This window comes from Populus alba, chromosome 16, assembly GCF_005239225.2.
Source record: "Populus alba chromosome 16, ASM523922v2, whole genome shotgun sequence".
NCBI classification, from domain to species: Eukaryota; Viridiplantae; Streptophyta; class Magnoliopsida; order Malpighiales; family Salicaceae; genus Populus; species Populus alba.
In genome coordinates this window covers 10,726,389-10,739,028 of record NC_133299.1, presented here as the reverse complement: position 1 = coordinate 10,739,028, position 12,640 = coordinate 10,726,389, and the positions used below count along the sequence as shown (strand labels likewise).

At 34.9% G+C, this 12,640-nt stretch overlaps 1 pseudogene; it reads right to left on the bottom strand.

The window, feature by feature from the left end:
* Positions 1–7,647: 7,647 nt before the first annotated feature.
* Positions 7,648–11,701, bottom strand: LOC118048412 (serine/threonine protein phosphatase 2A 57 kDa regulatory subunit B' beta isoform-like; annotated as a pseudogene).
* Between the last annotated feature and the right edge of the window lie 939 nt (positions 11,702–12,640).

Genomic DNA, 12,640 nt, shown 5'->3' with positions numbered 1-12,640 from the left:
TGTATGATTTCATTAAGGAGACCATGTTAATAACTCCCAAGGTTGTGCCATAAAACTAGGGAGATGTTAATTCCTTCCAAAGTAATACGTGTAATCGAATTAAAAAGAGTGAATCCATCATATCCTTAGAAGTTTGAGGGGTTCGTGTCCAAGAGAGAATTTATATATCTCCCGTTGTTGAAGCAATGTTCATCCCATCCTTAGAGAGATGTGTGATTACATTAGGGAGACCATGTCAACCTCTTCCAAGGTCAAAATTATGTTATAGCACTAGAAAGACATTGATTCCTTCTAAATTTAACTATACGATCAAACTAGGAAGAGTGAATTCATCCCATCCTTGAAAGGTTGAGGGGCTGGTGTCATAGGGAGAACGTATCCATCCTCATTGCTAAGACAATATTTATTCCATCCTTGGAGAGATGTGTGATTGCTTTAGGAAGACCATGTCTATCTCTTCCAAGATAAATCATGTCATAACATTAAGGAGACATTGATTTCTTCCAAAGTAAATGTACAATAGCACTAGGGAGAGTGAATCCATCACATCATTGGAAGGTTGAGGGGCTGGTACCCTGAGGAGACCATATTTATCCCCGTTGCTAGGTGCAAATGTTTATCCTGTTCTCGAAGAGATATGTAATTGCACTAAGAAGACCATGTCAATCCCTTCTAAGGTAAATCATGTCATAGTACTATGGAGATATTGATTCATTCTAAAGTAAATATGTCATCATACTAGGGAGAGTGAATCAATCCCATCCCTTGGAATATTGATGGGTTAGTGCCTTAAGAAGACTGTATTTTTCCTCGATGAGGTAGTGTTTATCCCATCATTGAAGATATGTGTTATTGCACACTAGAAGGAACATGTGAATCCCTTTCTAAGATTAAACTATGTTCGTAGAACTAGGAAAGACATTCATTCCTTACAAAGTAAATGTGCAATCGTACTAGGAAGAGTGAATTCATCCCATCATAAGAAGGTTAGGGGGCTGATGCCTTAAAGAGACCATATCCATCCCTATTTTTAAGGTAGTGTCCATGCCATCCTTGAAGAGATGTGTGATGGCATTAGAAAGACCATGTCAATCTCTTCCAAGATAAATTATACCGTAACACTAGGGAGATATTGATTTCTTCCAAAGTAAATGTACAATCATATTAAGGGGAGTGAAACCATCCTATCTTGGAAGGGTTAAAAGGGCTTGTACATTCGGGAGCCCTTGTATAAACATAAAGCATTGTTATTTTTGAACAACTTAATTCATATATAAGAAACCTTTATTCTTAGTTAGTGACCATTATACATCTTTATTTTCCCTTAAAGTACAATCAATTTTATGACACTTCTACTAAGATCATATTCTCAGGCCTAAAAGGGAAATGATAGAGTTTCTCTAGTAGATGTCTTCCAGATGGTCGATGAATAGATTTCTCTGATGATGTGGTTTTGAACTTATACTCCTATTTGTACTTATTTAAAGCTTTCAAAAATCTCGAGACTCCAACTGCGCTTATGAAGTGGACATATGCATAACCTAGATTTTCTTGTCTTACTAAGCCCAAATGAAAGTAGAAGAAAGTCTTTCTAGGAATTAAAGTGATCAAAGTATTTTCTGGACTTTGCTAGGTAATTAAGAATTATTAACGCACTAATAGAACAAGTGTGCTAGTAGATGTAGCAAAGTCCTTGACACATTTGATTTTGATAGTGCTTTGATGATCTACCTTTGATGGTGTCAAGGATCTCAATAACCCAACTCTTGAAAGAACAATTAATGGTTTTTTTTTATCAGTTTTTCATAGACGGTGCCACTAATATTGTCTCAATAAATTCAAATAGCTTGGGGGCAAGACTTATTTCTTGGATAATCAGTTAATCCTTTGGTTTTGACAATTTGATCCATTCTCCATAGTTAAGATGGCTAGTGCATGATACCTGGAAAAGGTCCTCTTTGGTAAATTTAAGGATTCTCCGATGTTTAAGTAAATATCTTTTTCATAACCCAATTTTTGAATAAACAATACAAAATCAATGATTAAAAATATATTTGAGAATGAGATTAAAATAACACAAATTCAAAGTTCAGGGATGAAATTATCAGATTTGAGAGTAAATTGGTCAGAAATTGAAGAATTAATAAGTTTGGAAATTTACTTAAAATTTGGATTAGTTTAATTAATGAAATTAGAAGAATTAATAAGTTTGTGGACTTAATTAAACTTTGATTTAATTAATTAAATAAATTTAGGGACTTAATTGGAAGTAATCCAAGGGTAAAATTAAAAAATTATTTGATTAAGGGACCTAATTGATACATTTCAAAACACTAGGGACCAAACTACAATTTATCATTTTTCATGCCAAATGACGTCGTTTTGGGTCGTACTGTTCATCATATGTTGGCTGAAGACCAATTCAACAGGGGGAGAAAATCCGGCAGATCATTCCAGCAAAATCACAGTCGTGACACCACGATCTCTTGCCCACGATCCCGCTCATGGATTGATTAATAGGGGAACTAGTTTCTTCATGCTCTCTGGCTCTATGAAAGGCAGAGCAGAGCAGAGGCAAATGGAGGCAAAAAAAAAAAAAAAAACCCCAGGGGGATAGAGGAACGAGCAGGGGAAACCGGAGAAAGGCCTCAGCAATAAGGGGATTTTGGGTGGGACCGAAAATGAGAGAGAGAAGGCCACGAACCAGTAGGGAGAACACTAGGAAACATAAAGAAAATCAACCCAAAAATAGAGACAAAAATAGAGCAAATCACATAAAAGAAACATAGCATAAAAGAAGAAGAAGAAAAGCAATACATAGAAAGAAGGAGAGAGCAAGAGTGCAGTACTCAAGGAGGAGCATTATTTTTGAAATTGTCTTCGTCCCTACAGAAAAAGAGTAACCCAGAATCTCAAGAAAAAACTCAAAGAACACCGGCATACCCAATATCTTCTTAGCTTGTTCATCTCAAAGAACTGAAAAAAAAAAAGAGACAGTGGGCATAACGAGGAGATAAAAGAAGCAGAAATCACTTCACGCGTGCATTTCTTTAAGTTCTGCCCAGCCGCGTCACTGGCTTGGGCCAGTGACCTGGCCGGGCGAGCTGGGCTGGGCTGAGATGGGCCCAACCCAAAAAATAAAAAATAGAAAAATAAAAAACTGAAAAATAAAAAAAGTGTATGCATGAATAAAAATAATGTAAATTTATCGGTTTATTCACTGACGCCAGAGTCAGGAATAAAAAATACCGGTTTAAATTTATATTATTTTTATTCGTTGTATTTTATTTTATTTAGCTAGAAAAATAAAAAAAAATGTGCTTGCGTAAAAATAAATTTATTTTTATTTATTTATTCACTGGCACTAGAGTAGGGAATAAAATTTATTTTATAGCTACGTAATATTTACCAACGTCAAAGTTGGAGATATTCGTAGTTGAATATTTACTGACGCTAAAGTCAGGAATATTATAAGCAAATTATCATAGCAAAAAAACTAATAAACATTTAGCAATATAAGACAAAACCAACAATGTAGTCTACCTCAGGTAGAACGTTTAAGGGGTGAAAATATCTTTTATTTTACATAACCAGTCCCGAACCATAGAATCTCTGTTGACCAGTTAGGGTTCCTAGTGACCATAATACTAGGTGACGACTCCTTAAATAAGATTTTTTTTCCTAAAAGAACAAGATGCCATAAATCTGTTCTTTTTCCATAATCAAGATAATTTTTAGAGTTGCCACGATGTCGGGTGCGACAATCTTTTTTAGAGAAAAAACTATCATATTTTAGATAATACTATAAAAATAAATATACCGTAGAGATTGAAGATTCCAAACCTACCTTTGTGAGATATTCTTGTCCCTTTTATAACCCATGAGGCTTCTCTCTTTTTCAAAGAGAAGGGTTATAGTGTAAGTTAAATATCTCTAACTCATTATGATAAAATATCTCTGACTTGTCATAGAGTAGAAAATCTCTGAGTTATCAAAGTAAAATAACTTTAACTGAATAGAGTAATCATGGAGCCTAAGATTTTTCAAAGCTAAAAAGAGCTTGAGCTCATCGTCTGGCTGGGCCAAATATGGTGGGTCTGGTAGCTTGCTAGACCTATATATGTTTGAACTCATTATTTGGCTGAGTCTAGTGATGGTAGGTTTAACAGCTCGGCAGGCCTATATATATCTAAACTTAGCATTTAGCTGAGTTTAAAGATAGTGAGTTAGCTCACCAGATTCATATATGTTTAGGCTTAATGTTCGGTATAGCCTAAAGATAATGGATCTAATATCTCGCTAAATACGTATATTTGTAAGCTTAGCATTTGGCTAATCGACCTTCCAACAAAAGAGGAAAAGGTGAAAACAAATTAAAATTGCATAAAACAAATAAGTGAGCTATTTTAATTTTGATTGCAGGTGTCAAATGAGTCCTAGATACAGCTGTCATGAATGTCCAAATCCGGCACCGTAATACCAAACAACATTGAATTTAGGGACACGCGGTTTTGAACAAACTGGGCTATCTAGTACTAGTAGTATATACTTGGAAAAAAAGAAAAAAAGGAAGAAAAAAAATACTGGGCTAGAAACATGCTTGGATTGTAAAATTGATCATTGACCTCCCATGTTCACCGACAAATCGAGCCAAAAAATATTCTAGATTCTACCAATGCCCCTATGAACCACAAGATTTCTTGCTGTCTTCAAACCCAGCAGTTCACCGAAGCTAAAAGAATCAGCACTGTGGCTAGCAACCTCTTAATTTTACCCTCCAACCTTCTTGGGCAATCCCTTTTTACACATTTTTAAAACTAGATTATGATGAGAATATAAATAGTTTATCATGTTTTTTTTTTTTTTTTTTTTTTATCAGACTTCGTGTCCCGAATCCTAAGATTTTGATATCTTAGCAAAGTGACAATACTGTTGAAGAGAGATTTAAGAACAGAGTTGATGTCGTTAGGCCTGTTTCATATATAGTTGATAAGCTTAACTTATGCTATTATTATATTACCAGTCTCTTTTCTTCCAACATCTTCTGATGAAATTAATGCTTCTTTCTATATTTATCTACTGGTAATGATTTTCAAGTGACCCCTTCGTTGGTAAGGTGGATCTTTCCCATTTGGAGACACGAGGGAAGTGCACCACTATGTATTGCTCTTAGTGAAATATCACTAGCAGAAACCACAATATGAAGCACTGATTAATCATAGCACTACCTATAGCTCCTTGTTTGAATTAACTAACTTACGATCTGACCTTAATGGAAAGCCCACAATCAGATTTTTCTAAGCTTTCCACCCACAGCCACTCTCCCCTATCCTCCCCCCCTTCTATAAGTAGCCATGAATGCATCTTCTTCATAACCATAAAACCACTTGCAAAAGCTAAAAACTGTAGTGATAAAGAAACTTCAACACCATGAAGTCCAAGTTCTTGATGTACATCTTGCTACTTGTGATGGCTGACATGACTTCTGCTGCGAGTAGAAAGATGTTGGCTGTTGAAGATAACAAATTGTTGGGTGATCAGATATCAAGCAAGGAAAATGAGAAGGTCGCAGTGAAGGAAAATTCGGCAGATAGCAGTGGTGAGCCTGATGTAACTAATCATCATAGCATTCCGAGGCAATCATTCGGTGGCTATACAAATAATCAAAATGGACCACCGGAAAGCCCTTAAATGGCCGTACCTTATGGCCTTTCGTCGTGCTTTCTGAAGTGGAGCAACTTAATTGTATGATACATTTAAATGCATGTAGAAGATGGTGTGTATGCTTGAATGTGCAGACATGGATTGGTTTATTCAGCTGTTTGAAGTTTGGAATGTATAACGTCTTATGGATCTAAGAAGGACCAAAAAGCAATAATAGAAAAAAATTACAGTTAGCCTTCTATTATTTCATATTTTTTTCACTTTCACTCTGTTTTTTTATAAATTAAACTTGACATCATTGATTAAATAAAATTTTTAAATTTAATGAGACGATAAAATTAACCTCATAAAATAATACATCATAATTTTTCGCTTTTTTTTCTATCTTTCATCTAGTTTTTTTTTTTTCAATAATTAAAAACCCTAAATCAAACATGAAAAATAATCAGCGCGCACATGTATTGTTATAATTTATGTTGTTGATAATTATCAAAATCTAATATGTGCATTATAGGAAGTGGATTGGACATCTCTTGTTAATGAATTCTTCTTTAGTTTTGTTATTCCTTGTTCTTACTCGAAGTGGAGTGGATTCCTCAAATTGCAAAAGTTCTAGGCTTAAAAGTAACGAACGATTTATAAGAGGCCTCTAATACTTTCTCCATTCTATCAAATCCGACCACTTTTACTCTTCTTTAAAACTAGGTTTCTGGGTTGCATGAACATATTCAAATTTTTTTGTTATTGCTATAAATTAGACTTGAAAATAATCTTTTTAAATCTTGGACTCCATATAAAAGTTGTAGGCTTATGTCTTACCTTTTCATCCATATAAAACAGACCTAAATCTGAGATCTATAGCTCTAGATATGACCCAATTACCTAACAGTGTTCCAGTTTGGATTGTATCAATATCTCTTTTCTAAGTTTGGCCCTCTCTTTGTCCTTTCAATTTCAATACTTAAACTCATTAATCAATCCTTTCATTTATGTGATAAGCCTGCATTTAAGATGAATATTTACCATAAATTAAAGGTATCTTATATTATTAGGTATGTTATTATAAAACATGCTTTAGTTAAGGATTTATTGATACTTCAAGTGCAAAATGATGATATAAAACCCTGATAAAAACTCACTTTCATTTCTAAGTTTGGCCCTCTCTTTGTCCTTTCAATTTCAATACTTAAACTCATCAATCAATCCTTTCATTTATGTGATAAGCCTGCATTTAAGATGAATATTTACCATAAATTAAAGGTATCTTATATTATTAGGTATGTTATTATAAAACATGCTTTAGTTAAGGATTTATTGATACTTCAAGTGCAAAATGATGATATAAAACCCTGATAAAAACTCACTTTTAAGTACTAATCACTAGGGGAAAAAAATTTGGACCAAATTTAAATTTTGTAAATATTGAGGACCAAAAGTTTATAATTTGAAAAGTATGAGGACCAAACTAAACTTTTTGCCCTAAGTTTGGAACAACCCTTTTCTTCACCTATTTCAATTTGATTCTGTCTTTTAATCATGCCCTTTCTCAATAAATTTGCTTTAATTGGTGATCAATTTTAGCCTATAAGAATGTAATTGAAAAAAATACAAGGACAGGAAAAAAATAATCACCATAGCTATTCACGGGTAAGGAAAGATATGGTGAATAGTGATTTCACCATGCCTATCAGATTATTATAGTTAATTTTAAGGTCATGTGTCCCTTACATTTAAAAGTACCAAGAAAAATAAATAAATAAACAATTGCTGTTACTAAACATCACAGGTTGAACACAACGATAAAACCGAAAACTACTGAAGGAAGACAGATATTTTTTCATAATGCCACCAAGCAATATAACCAGTAGCATGTATTATTAGTATTTGGTGCAGTAATTCCTGCATCTTGTCATCAAAAAGTGAGGCGTTCAACTAAGCAAATAAAATTCTCATCAAATACTAGCAACCGACGAGACCATCACCTGAAAAAAAATGATTCACTTCCTTTTGTGGCAAAGAGATTCTTCCATGAAATGGGGGAAAAAAAGAACAAAAGAGATGCTCACAAATCATTCTTCATGTGCAGCATATTACGAACATATTCCATAGATTTTAAATTACAACTATGGTTGCTTTTTCTGACATCTTTAATGATTGGATTGAGATCAAAAAAAAAAAATGGAAAAAGAATTGCACCCAAAAATGGGGATATCCTCGAGCACTTCCCTTGTCTACCATCCATCCATTTTTCGTATGGACCATGACCGTCTAACCCTGAGAAATCAGTTAAACAGTGATCATATCCTCACCACCTCTCTGTGCTGCCACATCGGCCAGTCTCTTCCATGTCAATTCTCGCTGCTCTTCCACATCTCTGGCCCTGGATTTTTTCTCTGCATGCTGCCTCTGACACTCTTCAAACAACTCGGTATCCATTTCCAAGAACATTTTCCGAACGTTTACAGTCAGCCCATGAACTGCCTGGTTCCAGTGACCGTGGATATTCTTTTCCAATGCCTCAAAAATGATTGGTAATACAACACTTCGGTTTTGGGCGATTAAACTCACAATGTGCTCATTATTCCACAAAAACAGAGCTCGTTCAGCAACCTGCCAACAGAAATTTGCCTATTCAAATGTAACTACAAAACCATGCCAAGTATATGTGTGGAGTAATTTTATCTGAAAGGCTTCTCAACAATTCCTGAAGGCCAACTGAAAAAGGAAAGAAGGCAAGCCAAATAGAAAAGAACAAAACTTATGGCGACACGGTCAATCTCAGTACAAATTAAAGGATCCTTGACCAAATGAATTTCAAGTTTTAGACTCATTCATTCACCATAACATCAAAAACTTTGATTTTGCACTTGAAAGAAAAGGAAACTAACTAAATGGTTCTCCACCACCAACCATTTTGCAGCAGCTGCATACAAGAATGCATTACTGCTCAGCCTCAGCATATGCAGTCATCCCCTTCTAAATATTTGGAAACTTTAAGAGTCCACGTGAATGATTTCATCACTAACATGCAACATCCAAAACATTGCTTTGAATATCAGATCCAATGCGCGTAACTTGGAAACGAAGCATAACAAATTTTGGCTAGCTTTTTTTTTTTTTAACAGAAGTGGCTTCGGACAGAAGAAGAAACAGTATATCTAAGGAAACTTAGAAGAAACCCCATGCTTCCATAAAGGAAACACCATATGCTACAAATTAACAACTACCATCGATAAAGTTCACGAAGAATTAATCCCTGAGAAAAATATATCTTGAACACACAGGACATTAAAGTACAATTATGATGAAGCAATAACTCATGACTTGAAGCAAATTCTTGGGAATACTAGAATTGATTTAAAAATTTGTAAAAAAAAAAAAGGCTTTCATCAAAAAATGAAATGGAAAGTTGATAGTGGGTAGATAGCAGCTTCAAAAAGAAAAGAGTTTTGGTTTTCACTTTCATTAATCATGACTAGCAGATTGAAGGTGTAAATCTTGTAAGCAATAATAAACAGAATGGGCAATTGTCATAACCATTGAGCAACACTCACTGCAAAGAAAATAAATGATAAGGAATTTTTCAAACTCAGATTTCTGAAACGCACCAAAGGTCCAGTGCAGAGATGGATGAATAAAAACTTAAAAGCTGCAGCTGATGACCTTACAACAGAATTAGCCTTCAATCTTATATTTCACAACATAAATTCCACTCCAAAATTAATCATGCTGCATTCTGTTCAATGGAACTTTGTGAAACATGCATAAGTTGAAAGTGTCAGGGAAGATTAAAATGATCAAAAAAATTGTCATCTTGAATGAGCAGAGAGACAGAAGCTGCCAAATAAGTTCGGAAGAAACAGAATAACAACAGCAACCCAAGGGTACATTTAATAATCACATTAACCGAAAAACCTTTCTATTTGAAAAAATATACATACATACATACATATATATATCCTTTAGTCTCCATGTGATCATGAAAGGCAACTGGTATTTAGAATAGTTACAATTAATTCATGGGCAGTAAGAAGAACACACAGCCAAAGAATATCACAACCATTAGATAAAACAAAGCAGAAAGTTTCCCTTGGAAAATAAATGGTAAAAGCTCCTGATTTCTCCTTTCAAATGGAATGTAAATAACATTACTAACATTAAACATCTCTCTGTCGAGATAAAAGTATAGTAAGAAATAACTAATCTGTGATCAAGTTCCTACGGAGAAGGGGAGTGGCCAACAAAGTGGATCACCAGTAAATCTGAGTAGAATACCAATTCACCAAATACCAGTAAATGTTATGAATGACAAGGCATAATAATATATGTGTAGTGCAAGAGTGAAATGTAGTAAGGAGAGGGATTCTACATGCAGACAGAAATAAAGGGAAAAATAAAGAATATGAGTACATCATACACACTGAAAAAGCAAATGAGACATCATCAACAACCATCAGTCTCAAACAACCAATGTGTTGCTCTCTTAGCGACAAATGCACATTTATCATCTGGAAACACGTTCAAGGTACTCTTGGTACTGACTTATCCAAATTTCTGACATATAAAGATTATGAGCTTAGCAAGTTGAAACAATCGCAGACCTGAAAATGGGAGCTGGTAAGGCATCGAGCAACCTGTCTGAAAAGAGGGACCATTGAGCGCTGAAACTCTGCAGACTGTGTTGCCTCCAGCACTTCTTCAAGTTCTCCAAGGAAGAGAACTTCCTTTTGACAGTTATTCACTGGCCAATACTTCAACAAACCCCTAATAACCGTATCAGCCAGCTTGTAATCCTTTTCAACAAATTGAGTGATACAATAAGACAGCTGCTGGTGGTACACAGATATCAGCTTTGGTTTATGCAACGGTATAAGCGCCCTTACAAGGAACAACTTGTGTTCCTCCTTCATCGGCAGTGCAAACCCATTTATAACGCTCCCTAGAATCTCCAACAATTCCCCAATCCCACTGTGCCTCTCAGTCTCAAAAACTAACCGATAGAAAATATTATTTATAGCCTTCCTAATAAATGGGCGATGCACCATGAACTTGCCATAAATCCTATGAAGAATAGTTTTTAAATACTCCCTCTCTCTTGGGTCTTCAGAATCAAACAAATCAAGCAATTTCAACACAAACGAATGATCGATATACCTCTTGGCAACCTTGGTATCTGTATCCGACGACACAACATATCTTAAGAGAAGCTAGTAGACAAGCTGCAAATGAGGCCAAGATGGATCCAAATAAGGCTCCTCCTCTTCAGGATCAGCGGATACTTGCCCTGTATTCTCATGTGAAGCCGGAGGCAAGCACCGGAATATATTCGCTGAAACCATTTTTATCATTTCCTCTTGACAATTGTCCGTAATCTTTCCAGAGCCAGATTGGCGGAGGAGCAGCAATTGCCGACCCAGTGTGTGGGCTTGGTGGGCCAGGGGCAGCCCGTGACGAATGGTTAACAACCACATTGTTTGCAGGACCAGAGCCGGAGTTTCGGGGAGCCCCGAAGCCAAAATCATTACCGTCCGATTTGGAGGGCTTACGATGCCCTCCTTTCATGATTTTCCTCAACATTTCTCAATTCAAATTACAACAAACCCTAATCCTAAGAAAATCTTGCGATTGATTATCAATTTAGGCGGAGGTGGTTGAGAGTTTTGATGGATCAGTATACAGGGAATAAATGTTTGATCCAGTTATTCAAAATCATTAAGAAAATAATAAAAAATATATTAATTAATTGATTGGATCTGAGCTAGGGATTTAAAATGAAGTGTACCCGATTGAGAACCAAACCGTTGAGATATTTGACCGGAGGGGAAACGAGATGAGGAATCATTTGAACCGATCGGTAAAATGCTGGTCAGGTTATCGGATGGCGGTGCTTAATCCGATAGAGACAGCGAGACAGAGAGATACCTCAAGAAAGAGAACTTTGGAGACAGTAGAGGATAATTAGGGAAAAAGGCTAAACGAGGGAAATAAAATAAAAGAAGAAGAAAAAACAATTATTGCATAAACGGCTTCTATTACAGATTTTCGGAAACTAATTAATAAAAAGTAAACGCCTTTATCTTATTTTTTTTAGTTAATTAACTAAACTCTTTTTTCTTTTCTTTTTTGTACTAACCTTTTATTAAGAAGGAAAAAATTTAAAGAGCAGAGAGAGACAAGACAATGTAGTTAGTTCCTATACACGTGGCTTCTAAGCCAAGAATTGGCTAAAGTGACGTCCGAAAGGAAAAATCGAGGGGCCATGGAGCAATAACTGTTTTTCTTTACCAGAGTTTCGGTGCATCATCAAGAGCTACTCTTTTTTCTTTTCTTTTTTCAATAGAATTTTGGTATTATTCATAACTTAATTTAATTAAAGGAAAATGTCTCATGTGGATTTGATAAATGTTGATCCATGAAAAATGCAATCAAACATATAGGTTATGTCAAAAATTTATTGTTTGCTTGCTAAATTTATTATAGACTAAAAATATATTTTGATGTACATTATTCATGTTAAGAGATAATTTAGAAACCCAACACCACGTGAAATGCTTACATTCTCATAATAGAAGAAATGCTCGTGATCCCTACTCAATACCATTATATATCTTCGATCCTACAACTTCTAGGCAGACTTGTTTCAATCACCACTATTAAAGAGGGGAAAACACATACATTTATTTAATATAAACACACATTTTAGCCACGGGTCATACTAAGAATTCATCAAATTATCATTATCAATAATACATAGCCCACGAAACCTAGAAAAGTATAGATTTTATGATGATCAATTGCCATTATAGGCCTTTGTTTCTAAGTAGTACAAATTTATAGGTGACAAATATATTTACCATCCTAACCATGTATGGACAAACATATATGGGTTTAAGGTTATATAAACGACATTCAACCTTAGGTTCATAGAGGATATTCTTCAGAATTTCATCTTATTTCTTTAAACCTTACTTTCTCT